The sequence below is a fragment of the Haliotis rubra genome, unplaced genomic scaffold (assembly GCF_003918875.1).
Source record: "Haliotis rubra isolate DU_JTF1 unplaced genomic scaffold, ASM391887v1 Scf231, whole genome shotgun sequence".
NCBI lineage: Eukaryota > Metazoa > Mollusca > Gastropoda > Lepetellida > Haliotidae > Haliotis > Haliotis rubra.
Window position 1 is genome coordinate 1242275 of NW_025766348.1, and position 12215 is coordinate 1254489.

General features: G+C 42.3%; 1 protein-coding gene across 1 annotated transcript in view; it reads right to left on the reverse strand.

Moving 5' to 3' along the window:
- LOC124278117 (structural maintenance of chromosomes protein 5-like) overlaps positions 1-12215 on the reverse strand; it is a 387080-nt gene that overhangs the window by 181337 nt on the left and 193528 nt on the right. The window lies entirely within an intron of this gene.

Below are 12215 nucleotides of genomic sequence, written 5' to 3' on the forward strand. Positions count from 1 at the left end.
GCCCTGGCAAAATATCCTCTCTTTGTTCAAGCATGCCTTGATACAGTCCATACGTGGAGCCGGAACACCTCTGGGTTGTCGTGCGCCTGCTTTGTGTGAGGATGTATTGGTAAATTCGTCCACTCTGGTAGTTGCAGTTGAGGCAGTATTACCTGAGGGTGTCTGGGTGTTGTACCCTTATTCCCTCGGCAAACTGTCTAGCCACTCTGGTTCTGGGGATGATGTAGCTAGATGGATAATCAAAGATACGTCCAGTATGGTGTTCAAGTCCTTTTTTATTTTAACATGAATTCTTTCACAAAGGTCCTCAAATATTTCCTAGATTTCCTGGTTTACATGCAACACAGATTCACACATCTCCTGGAAGAACTTGTTGGTTTCTTTCACAACTCCTAAAGTTACAATTTCATCTGAGCCATTCTCTCAATATGCAGAGAGAACCTCTCAAGTCAACGGCAGGGCCCAGAGTCCCTCGCTCTCTCTCAGTCAACTAAGTTTTGGTTCTCTTCACAATTTTTGGGCTCATCCCCCCGAAATGATGTCCTACCTCCCACAGAAATCACTCATATCCAATCTTAATAATTAGTTACTTTCATTAGTCCCTTTCGGAGACTTTATTTGGTACCATCAATTTCTTCCAGTGATAAAATGACATTGCTAGTTATCCTTAAGCCATACATCAACCTAACGTTGGCATATCTAACTAATATCTCAGACTGGTAGACGCTACTAGATACTAGATAGATCAAATCATTTCAGATCCTATGCATGCCCCTTTATTGACAAACTGACCAAACTGACCATCTGTATCCCAAATGTCCATCCACCCAATTTGTGTAGGAACACCAGTTTGAACGTTTCACCCTCATTTATGTCAATTGAGAGAAATTGTTATTCCCCCAAGAAAAGTGAATCAATAACAGTTCAGTTAGCTTGGTCAACGCACTTTCCCAGTACATTCACCCTTCTTAACTTGACTTCAAATTTTCCTTAAATATATATAAAATGTATATAATGTTTTCAACTCTAAATACCCTGGTTAAAGCAGTCCTAGGTCTTGTATGAGAATAGGGGACCATATTCTCGTTGGCCAAAAAGGCGTGCCCCAAGTAGTTGTGGGTCTCTCGCCTGACTGATTTCTGCAATACCCTTGGTATTAGAGCTGGTGGAGCAAACGCGTAAGCGTTTAGTCCTAGCCAAGAGATGCTTAGCGTGTCTGTTGCCCAGGCCCGTGGATCTGGTATTGGTGAGACGAATGTTATCAGTTGACCCTTGTGGCGAAGAGGTCTATTAATGGTGCTACCATCTCTTGTATGATCTGCTTGAAGATCTCTGAATGAAGCATCCAGTCTGTTGAGAATGGCTGCGTTGGACAAGATAGTGCATGTGCTATCACATTCTTGGTCTTGGAATGTGGCATGCTCTGATGTGGACATTCAGGTTGACTGTTATGCTGACCAGTTGAAAGCAGAGGTCCAGAAGGTTCGCCGACTTTGTTGATCCTTCTGTAGATGTAGACAGTCACTGTGGAGGTGATTGTATGTACCGTCAGATGAGCATTCTTCAAAATGCTGATCCAGTGGAGTATGTCGTTTATCACTGCTTTCATTTCCAGCATGTGGAAGAGTAGATCTACACTGCTATGGTCCATATCCCAGCTGACACATTGTTGTCGAGGTGTGCTCCCCAATCTTGGAGAGATGCGTCCACATAGAGATGCGTCTTGTACTCCCGCTCTGATAAATAGGTGCGTCTGCGACCCTCCTATCTCTGAGTCCACCATATTAAATATGGATTTAATCTGTCCGAGAGTCCGAAGGGGTCCGGATCGTCCAGTTGTACATTCACGAATATCTGTAGTGGGCATAGTTGTAGACTCCCTTTGCGTGTCATGTCTTGTGCTGACGTGAAAAGAAACAACAGACTCAGCCACTTAGTAGTAATAACGGAGAAAGTAGTGCTTGAGATACAAAGACTTGTATCTATATCCTACGATCTTGAGACCCTTGCCGTGTCCGTAAGTGAAATGAAGCGATGTCCGACTCTGTGACTGCCATCGTTGGGAAGTCTATATATAGTCGTCTGGCTGCCGCCACCTTAGTCAGGCCAACATATGTTGCTGCAAGTCGTCTGAAGAATCGTCTTCAATGATGACAGGGGAGGTCTCTAACCCAATGAAGGCAGCCAAATCATGTAGGTCCCATCTAACTGGACTGTAATGGAGGCGTTCCTTGCTCGCTGACATGTTGTTGTCACTTGTAACCAATTTCTTGACCTGTGAACTACGTCCGACCTCTGCGCAGGGCGTTGTCTCTCTCGTGGTCCAATCAAAATAAAGCATTTTGATTCCTTAGGCTTGCCGCGCTGTGACGTCATCGGTGTAGCAGGAAAATGGTCCTTGTAGAATCTAGTGCCGCCGTTGATATCTGATCAATTGTCGCTCTTGTCCGTAGCCTTCCGAAGTTACACGAGTGACCACGTGTATCGAGGGTTGAATGGTAAACGCGCGAAATATTTCGCCGCGTAATACCGATGTGTGTAGGCTGTTTTCCTGGCTGCTGTGACTTTTACTTCAGTCTTGAAGATAATGCCGTCGCCCTTTATACAGAGGATCAACTGAAATCTTCACGTTGTCAGCTTGTAGACTGCATACATCAATGAAGCGTCGTAATTGTAGAATTAATGCTGAACTTGTTGTAAATTCTGCTCAGGGAATCGTTGACGAGTATGTATTTTCCTAGCCGTAGCAAGGCTGCTGTTGAACCCCGCTAGTGAGAATATCTGCAGATCTGTACGAAAGTGAAGATCTCTATATGGCCATACGTCTTCTCATGTAGATATATCAATCTATGTGAATCTTGGATTCCGTCTGACGATCTGTGCCGGTGATGAATTCGGACAAGAGTACCCCTCTTGAACTGTATTACATGTTCTTCAGTCTGTGTACCTACGACGATCTTTGCCTTCTAGGATGACGCTACCTCGTGTCCTGGTTGAGTAACCTTGAAGATCTGCGTAGCGATCTGCGTTGTGGTCGGCGTGGTGTGACTGTATGGCGCCTTGCGTGTAGGTAATCGTCTCGTAGTTCGGGTTTGCCTACCTGACAATACATTCCGAATGGTGATTCCCGTGATGATCTGCTAGGCGTCGTTGATGCCCTTGATGTAGGTAGTCGGTCTGAAGATCCTTTATTAGGTTCTTCATTTGTTGACAGTCTCTGAAGATAGCGCCGTCCTTCGCGCAAGTTGTAGATGACATGTAGCGTTCTGTTAAGAAGCTAAATACTGCGATGTATATGGCCTGTGCGAATGCCTTCGCGCAGGCTCGGTGATGGTATGTAGCGTTCCTTTGAGAATGTCAGTACTGCGGCGTCTCTGCGTTGTAGATGGCCTGCGCGAATGCCTTCGCGAACGCTGATTCCGCATCTGGTGAATGATGACTGGTCCTTCGCGAACGCGAAGGCTGACGTCCGATCCGGGGATGGGTGATTCCTCCTTCGCGAATGCCTTTGCGAACGCTGAATATCTGATTCCGCATCTGGTGAATGACGACTGGTCCTTCGAGAAGGCTGACGTCCGATCCGGGGATGGGTGATTCCTCCTTCGCGAATGCCTTCGCGAACGCTGAACATCTGTTTCCGCATCTGGGGAATGGCGACTGGTCCTTCGCGAACGCCTTCGCGAACGCTAATCGTCTGATGTTGTCTCCAGGGATGGGCGATTCCTCCTTCGCGAATGCTGATCGTCCGATGAACGTCCAAGTCCGCCGTAGGGGATGGTGGAGTCGACCTTCGCGCAGGCTGGTCCGGGAGTGTAGTTCTGCTGGCAGAAGTCACGTTGATGGAGGGTCCCTCAGAGCTGACGTCTGCGTTGGAGCCTTCGTGAAGGCTCAGACCTGAGCTGGCTGTGAATTCTTTTCCAGGCCGTAATGCTGCTCCATCATCTCCATGACTGCATGAAGTCGCCCGGGTTGAAGGTCTGCGGTGGAACTGGCGCTGCCCTTTCTGCGGTGATAGCGATGGGGCCCACTGGACGGTCATCTGTTGTCAACGTTGATACCTCGGGTTGAGGAGAGATCTGCGCTGACATCACCGTAGCTGAGACCGGTCGTTGCTTGGGATGAACCTCTGGGATGATTATCGGTTGATCATCGTAGAGTCCCTGTTCCGTCATCGGGACAATCTCGGTAGAGAAAGTGCTTGTAGTCTGCACAGACGTCCCCGTAGAGTTGGTCGTCATCTGAGGGGTGTGTAGCCTTCTCTGGGTAGCGGATGGCTTCTAATCATTGTCTGCGAAGATTGTAGATCTGCCCCTCTCTGCGTTGATAGCGATATGGTCCAGGGATCGCTCATCTGTCACCCTCGGACTGCGTGCTGTATGTCTGGGATGATCAGCAGCGGCTCATCATGAAGTCATCTCACTGCCATCGGGACGATGTCTGTGAGGCTTCATACTGCGTAGATGATGGCTTCTTCTTCTACGTCTGCGTTGAGGAGTTGTCCGAAGTAGATTCGAAGTAAAGGCAGACAACATCCCACGCCCATCCTCCGAGGACACCTCCGGCAGGTCACTTGATGGTAGAAAATCGTCTAACAGCAGTAGACAGCTCGTGAGGGACTCAGCCAGTCACCTGGATTTGTCGGTAGTACGTCTAAGTACAGAGAAAAAATATTTATTTATTTGAATTTCTCTTAAATGCTGAAAAACATTATAGCTATAGCTGGAAGTACATGTTGTTGTGCAGCTAGGGCACAGTCAATGCGGGTTTAGCAGCAGCGAACCTAACCTACAACGAAAATAGGTTATCATGAAATGTAAACAACTGAACAAACACGGACAATTCCGAGAATGAACAGTGTTAAATACGATTAAATATCAAACGATATTGTTGAAGGATACTAACTAAACCTCTATAAAAGTAGAATAGAGGAGAATAAAAAAGTAATTGAAGGATATAGTGCCGTATAGAAGACACAGGCGCTCTCACAACCTGCCCACGGGGCGAAGAAGGAGAGAGTGAGGCATGTGGGGACGGGGGCGCCACAGTTTCCCGCCTAAACAGCAGGGGAGATAACTCTTGGGAGGAGTGAATTTACGTCTGTTCTTTATTGAAGGGAGCTTCAATACGAGATACAGGTGTTCCACTAACGTTCACAAGAGGAAGGAGACAAGCATTAAGCATGAGTCAGGATAAAGAAAAATTTAAGAAATTGGATGAACAAGGTATGAGACACACACCTTTAGAGTCCCAATGAAACACACATAGAAGGCCAATTCTGTTGAGCAGCTTTTGAGGAGAAGTTGATAGACTTCATCCCCTATAACACTATATTCAGAGAGAAATTCAACAAAATTTATGCAAGTTTAAACGGCATTAAAATTGGAAAAATAAATAAAATACAAAATCAAAATATGAGATGCACGCCTTTAGACTCCCTATAAAGCACATGTGTAATCTAAATGAATTCCATAAAGTAGTTTTTGAGGAGAAGTGGATAACGTACACCCCCTGTTGGATGGAACGAACAGACTGAATAGAACAAAATTCAACTAAGTTCAAACATCTGTAAAAGTGACAAAATTAAGAAATTGGATGAACAAGGTATGAGATGCACACCTTTAGAGTTCCAATGAAACACACGTAGAAGCTCAATCAATTCTGTTGAGCAGCTTTTGTGAAGAAGTGAATAGACTTCACCCCCTACAACACTATATTCAGAGAGAAATTCAACAAAATTTATCAAAGTTCAAACGGCATTAAAATTGGAAAAATAAATAAAATACAAAATCAAAATATGAGATGCACGCCTTTAGACTCCCTATAAAGCACATGTGTAATCTAAATGAATTCCATAAAGGAGTTTTTGAGGAGAAGTGGATAACGTACACCCCCTGTTGGATGGAACGAACACTGGCTGAATAGAACGAGATTCAACCAAGTTCAAACATCTGTAAAAGTGACAAAATTACGAAATTGCATAAGAAATTATGAAATGCACACCTTTAGAGTCCCTACAAAAGACATGTAGAAGTTCATTCAATTCTGTTGAGCAGTTTTTGTGGAGAAGTGGATAGACTTCATCCCCTATTACACTATCATCATAGAGGAATTCAGCAAAATGTACCTAAGTTCAAATGTCTCTAAACTTACAAAAAAAACCAATAAAATAAAAAAACAAAATATGAGATGCACACCATTAGAGTCCCAAGAAAGCCCATGTATAAGTTCATTGAATTCCACAGAGCGGTTATGGTGGAGAAGTGGATAGAATACATTCCCTGTTTTGTACGGACGGACGGACGGACAGACGGACACCGAGGGTAACCCTATATGCCCCTGCCATATATGGCGGGGGCATAAAAACATTTTTTTTCTATTTCCGACAGTATTTAACAAGAAGACAAAGTCATCAATATCCCCCGCAATGGCAAAATACTCTTAGTGATTATGTCTACGAGTTATAATTATGTCAAATATTTAGGTGTGTATATAGAAAAGTGGAAGGAGAGTATTGAAAGATTTTAAAGTTCTGCTCCTGAAAGGAGCACTATCACCAGTTTCAGTCTATGTCAAACTTGTTGCCATGGAAATGCCAAAAATGTTTTATTCAGTATTCCAAAACTACCAAAAGGCACCAGTACACCACCAGACCAATCTATGTGCCAAGTTTGGTGAAGAAATAGTGAACGGTTTTAGAGTTCAGCTCCGGGAAAAGAGCACTACCACCAATTTCTGGCTAAGTCAAACTTGTTGCCATGGAAACACCAAAAATATTTGAATTCCAAAATTCAGAATTCCAAAGGTTTGGTGAACCAAAAGGCACCAGTGAAAAGAGCACTACCACCAATTTGATCTATGTATGTGCCATGGAAACGCCAAAAATGTTTTTTAGAAGTCTCTGTTATGACCTCCAATTTTAGGTTAAGATGGGTCCTCCTTTGGTCAAAATTTGTGAACGGTTTTAGAGTTCAGCTCCGGGAAAAGAGCACTACCACCAATTTCTGGCTAAGTCAAACTTGTTGCCATGGAAACGCCAAAAATATTTTATTCAGAAATCCAAAACTACCAAAAGGCACCAGTACACCACCAGATCTATCTATGTGTCAAGTTTGGTGAAGAAATAGTGAACGGTTTTATAGTTCGGCTCCGGAAAAGAGCACTACCATCAATTTCAGGCTAAGTCAAACTTGTTGCCATGGAAATGCCCAAAAAATTTTATTCAGTATTCCAAAACTACCAAAAGGCACCAGTACACCACCAGACCAATCTATGTGCCAAGTTTGGTGAAGAAATAGTGAACGGTTTTAGAGTTCAGATCCGGGAAAAGAGAACTACCACCAATTTCTGGCTAAGTCAAACTTGTTGCCATGGAAACGCCAAAAATATTTGATTCAGAATTCCAAAACTACCAAAAGGCACCAGTACACCACCAGATCTATGTATGTGCCAAGTTTGGTGAAGAAATAGTGAACGGTTTTAGAGTTCAGCTCCGGAAAAGTGCACTACCACCAATTTCAGGCTAAGTCAAACTTGTTGCCATGGAAACACCAAAAATATTTTATTCAGAATTCCAAAACTACCAAAAGGAACCAGTACACCACCAGATCTATCTATGTGTCAAGTTTGGTGAAGAAATAGTGAACGGTTTTAGAGTTCAGCTCCGGAAAAGTGTACTACCACCAATTTCAGGCTAAGTCAAACTTGTTGCCATGGAAATGCCAAAAATATTTGATTCAGAATTCCAAAACTACCAAAAGGCACCAGTACACCACCAGATCTATCTATGTGCCAAGTTTGGAGAAGAAATAGTGAACGGTTTTAGAGTTCAGCTCCGGAAAAGAGCACTACCACCAATTTCAGGCTAAGTCAAACTTGTTGCCATGGAAATGCCAAAAATATTTGATTCAGAATTCCAAAACTACCAAAAGGCACCAGTACACCACCAGATCTATCTATGTGCCAAGTTTGGAGAAGAAATAGTGAACGGTTTTAGAGTTCAGCTCCGGAAAAGAGCACTACCACCAATTTCAGGCTAAGTCAAACTTGTTGCCACGGAAATGACAAAAATATTTGATTCAGAATTCCAAAACTACCAAAAGGCACCAGTACACTACCAGATCTATCTATGTGCCAAGTTTGGTGAAGAAGTAGTGAACGGTTTAAGAGTTCAGCTCCGGAAAAGAGCACTACCACCAATTTCAGGCTAAGTCAAACTTGTTGCCATGGAAACACCAAAAATATTTGATTCAGAATTCCAAAACTACCAAAAGGAACCAGTACACCACCAGATCTATCTATGTGCCAAGTTTGGTGAAGAAATAGTGAACGGTTTTATAGTTCGGCTCCGGAAAAGAGCACTACCACTAATTTCATTCTAAGTCAAACATGTTGCCATGGAAACTCCAAAAATGTTTTATTCAGAATTCTCTCTGTTATGACCTCCAATTTTAGGTTAAGATGGGTCCTCCTTTGGTCAAAATTTGTTCCCTCCAAAACGTGTGTCACGGGTTGCACACAAGTGACCAAAGCGACTCACACCCGTGTGCAATGCGTGTCACACGGGTCTCACACCTGTGTGCAACGCGTGTCCCACACTTGTGGTCGCCGCCATATAGCTGCAATATTGCTGAGTGTGATGTAAAACTAAACTCACTCACTCACTTGTGGTCAACAGGTTTCACATGAGTTGCACACACATGTAACGGGAATGAACTTTTAGTCGGTAGTGTATATGCTAAATTATCTTGTTTGTTTTTACTCTTTCTTCCCTTTTGCTCACCTGGTCTCTTTTTCACTTCGTAATTTTGAATCGCACCGTGGCTTGTCACTGCATTGTCAGACATTGCTATTGATTTAGGAGATAAACCTAGTGTGTTTGAAAATCAGAGACATGCTTTACTGAATTGATGGCGACTAAATTTCAATTGGAACCGAACGCGTACATGCTTTACTGAATTGATGGCGACTAAATTTCAATTGGAACCGAACGCGTAGCGTGAGGTTTCAATTGAAATATTTAGTCGCCATCAATTCAGTAAAGCATGTCTCTGATTTTCAAACACACTAGGGTTATCTCCATTCTACCATGACACATTTAAAATCGAACTTCCTCGCTCTGCGGTAGACACTGCGTAATCTGGCATGGGACGAGAGGCGAATTGAACTCGTCTGTGAAGGGAGCGGTAGGTGCCGTTCATATTTTTTTAACATTATTCTGTTCAAAACAAGAGTCATCAGAAGATGACATATCCCCCCGGCCCCCACATCTTTGAAAGAACAAATCATCTGACAGTTACTTAAAGTCCAGCTTGATTTTAGCCTAAGTGCAAATTGTTTCCATGGAAATCATGAAAAAAATAAATGACAAAAATCTGCAAATAGCAAAATGCACCACTTTGGGATCTGCCTCACATATCTGCCAAGTTTTGCTGAAAGATATTAAGAAGTTTTCGCGTTGTGCTCCAGAAACAAAACCTACCCCTCCCTTTTGAGAGTAAGTCCAAATTGTTTCCAATGGAAACTGAGAAAATAATAAATCACAAATATCTGCAAATATCAAAGGGCACCACTTTGGCATCTGCCTCACATATCTGCCAAGTTTTGCTGAAAGATATTAAGAAGTTTTCCAGTTGTGTTCCGGAAACGAAACCCATCCCTTCCTTTTTGAGACTAAGTCCGAATCATTTCCATGGAAACCGACAAAATAATAAATCACAAATATCTGCAAATAGCAAAAGGCACCACTTCAAGATCTGCCTCACATATCTGCCAAGTTTTGCTGAAAGATATAGAGAGGTTTTTGAGTTGTGCTCCGGAAACGAAGCCCACCCCTCACTTTTGGGATTAAGTCTGAATCGTTTCCATGGAAACCGGGAAAAATAAAAATGCCAAAAATCTGCAAATAGCAAAAGGCACCACTTAAGGTTCTGTTTCATCCATCTACCAAGTCTTGTTGAAAAATATTGAACGGTTCTTGAGTTATGCTCCGGAAACGAAGCCCACCCCTCACTTTTGGGACTAAGTCCGAATCGTTTCCATGGAAACCGGGAAAAATAAAAATGCCAAAAATCTGCAAATAGCAAAAGGCACAACTTTCGGATCTGTTTGATATATCTACCAAGTTTTGTTGAAAAATATCGAATGATTCTTGAGTTATGCTCCGGAAACGAAAGCAATCCTTACTTTTTGAGACTAAGTCCAAAATGTTTGCATGGAAACCAAGAAAAATAAAAATGCCAAAAATCTGCAAATAGCAAAAGGCACCACTTAAGGTTCTGTTTCATACATCTACCAAGTTTTGTTGAAAAATATTGAACGGTTCTTGAGTTATGCTCCGGAAACGAAGCCCACCCCTCCGGAAACGAAAGCAATCCTTACTTTTTGAGACTAAGTTCAAAATGTTTCCATGGAAACCGGGAAAAATAAAAATGCCAAAAATCTGTGAATAGCAAAAGGCACCACTTTAGGATCTGTTTGATATATCTACCAAGTTTTGTTGAAAAATACTGAACGGTTCTTGAGTTATGCTCCGGAAACGAAGCCCACCCTTCTTTAAGACTAAGTCCAAAACGTTTCCATGGAAACCGAGAAAAATAAAAATGACAATAATCTGTAAATAGCAAAAGGCACCACCTTAGGTTATGTTTGACATATCTACCAATTTTGGTTGAAAAATATCGAACGGTCTTTGAGTTATGCTCCGGAAACAAAATGATTACGGACGGACGGACGGACAGACGGACAAGGCGACGACTATATCCCACCGCATTACATGCCGGTGGGATAAAAATCAAACTACTGTTTATTCAATGCAATTATGTAATACCCGAGATCTTGTTGTTTTTTTCATCCCAACTCCACATGACTAAAACCAGCCTATTGTTTTGTGTGCCGTGAAACTGTACCCCCCTGGCCACTATAATGGAATCGTCTGACCTACTTATTTTCTTCGAAGTAGACAGTTACGCAACAGTTTGAAATGGCGGACGAGCCAGTGTTTACATTTTGCGAAAGGTTGAAATTTGAAGTGACAGTGGACAATACTTGACTGACTGTTGAATCTGAACCCTGCAGAATCGAAGAATAGATCCTTTCCTGATCAACCTACGACCTGTAACTCATCAAAGACTGTTGATTTTTATGACCGGCCGATCATGATTTCACTTACTGCCTCCGTCCCGGCATGCGACAAAAGAGTGACAGTGCTGCTGCTTAGTGTACATGCAACTAACTTGTGATTCCTTGGAACTTTGTTTTCATCGTTTGGGACTGGACTGTGTCCAAGCGTTTTTCAAAGTAGATGAACATAACAGTGACAACCTTGCGGGGAAGCTGGCAGAGAGCAGAATTATTTTGTGAACGATGCAACAGGATATGATGGAGTATGACTATGAGTGGCATAAATGTGGTGTTTCGCCGGACCGTTAGATCTATCTTGCAAATTTCCCATTCTAAACGGAATTAAATATACGATTTACCAGGTAGGTAAATGTTTACTAATGTTTTTCTGCATATTTTGTATAGATAGGGGTGTATTTTTACAAGGCTTTCTGATTTATATGTTAGATATTGTTTTGTTTATGTTTGGGGCTGTGTATTGTAATTGGGTTTGAATATTTTTATAATAGAAGGTAATATGATAGTGAGGTTCCCTCATAATTGTGTGGGGGAAATCATATAATTGTATTTTTCGAGTTTAAATAAATGTTTTATCAGCATTTCCATCACGTCTGTTGTGTTGATATTAGTCATGTTGGTGGTCAAGCTGAAGTAGTGCGGCAGTGTTCTATACGTGCGCAGTGAAGTGCAATGAAATCAAACGCATTTTTAATCCAAAAATTTCCAATTGCCTATGTGGAAAATTCGAAAGTCATCGTAAAAATCCATGGAGTTGTTGTTATGATCCGCCATCATTGTGGTCAAACGGAAGTAGTTCTCACAATAAGATTTGTTAATGCGCGGTGAAGCGGCCTTACAATCAGAGGAGCGTCAATCCACAATTGATGCCGTCTGATTTTTCTGAACAACCAATCAGAATGTAGTATTTTCTTGATTCATGGTAGAATAGCTTATAAAACAGTTCACTAGCTGGACTTATGTCAGGACATGAAGTCAACAACAATTCTTAGCAATTTGCATTGGCAATAAGTAACTAAGTTTATTGTAGGCGCCTTTGTCTTAACACCATCATTTTTGAGAGATGAGAGCCAACCTCC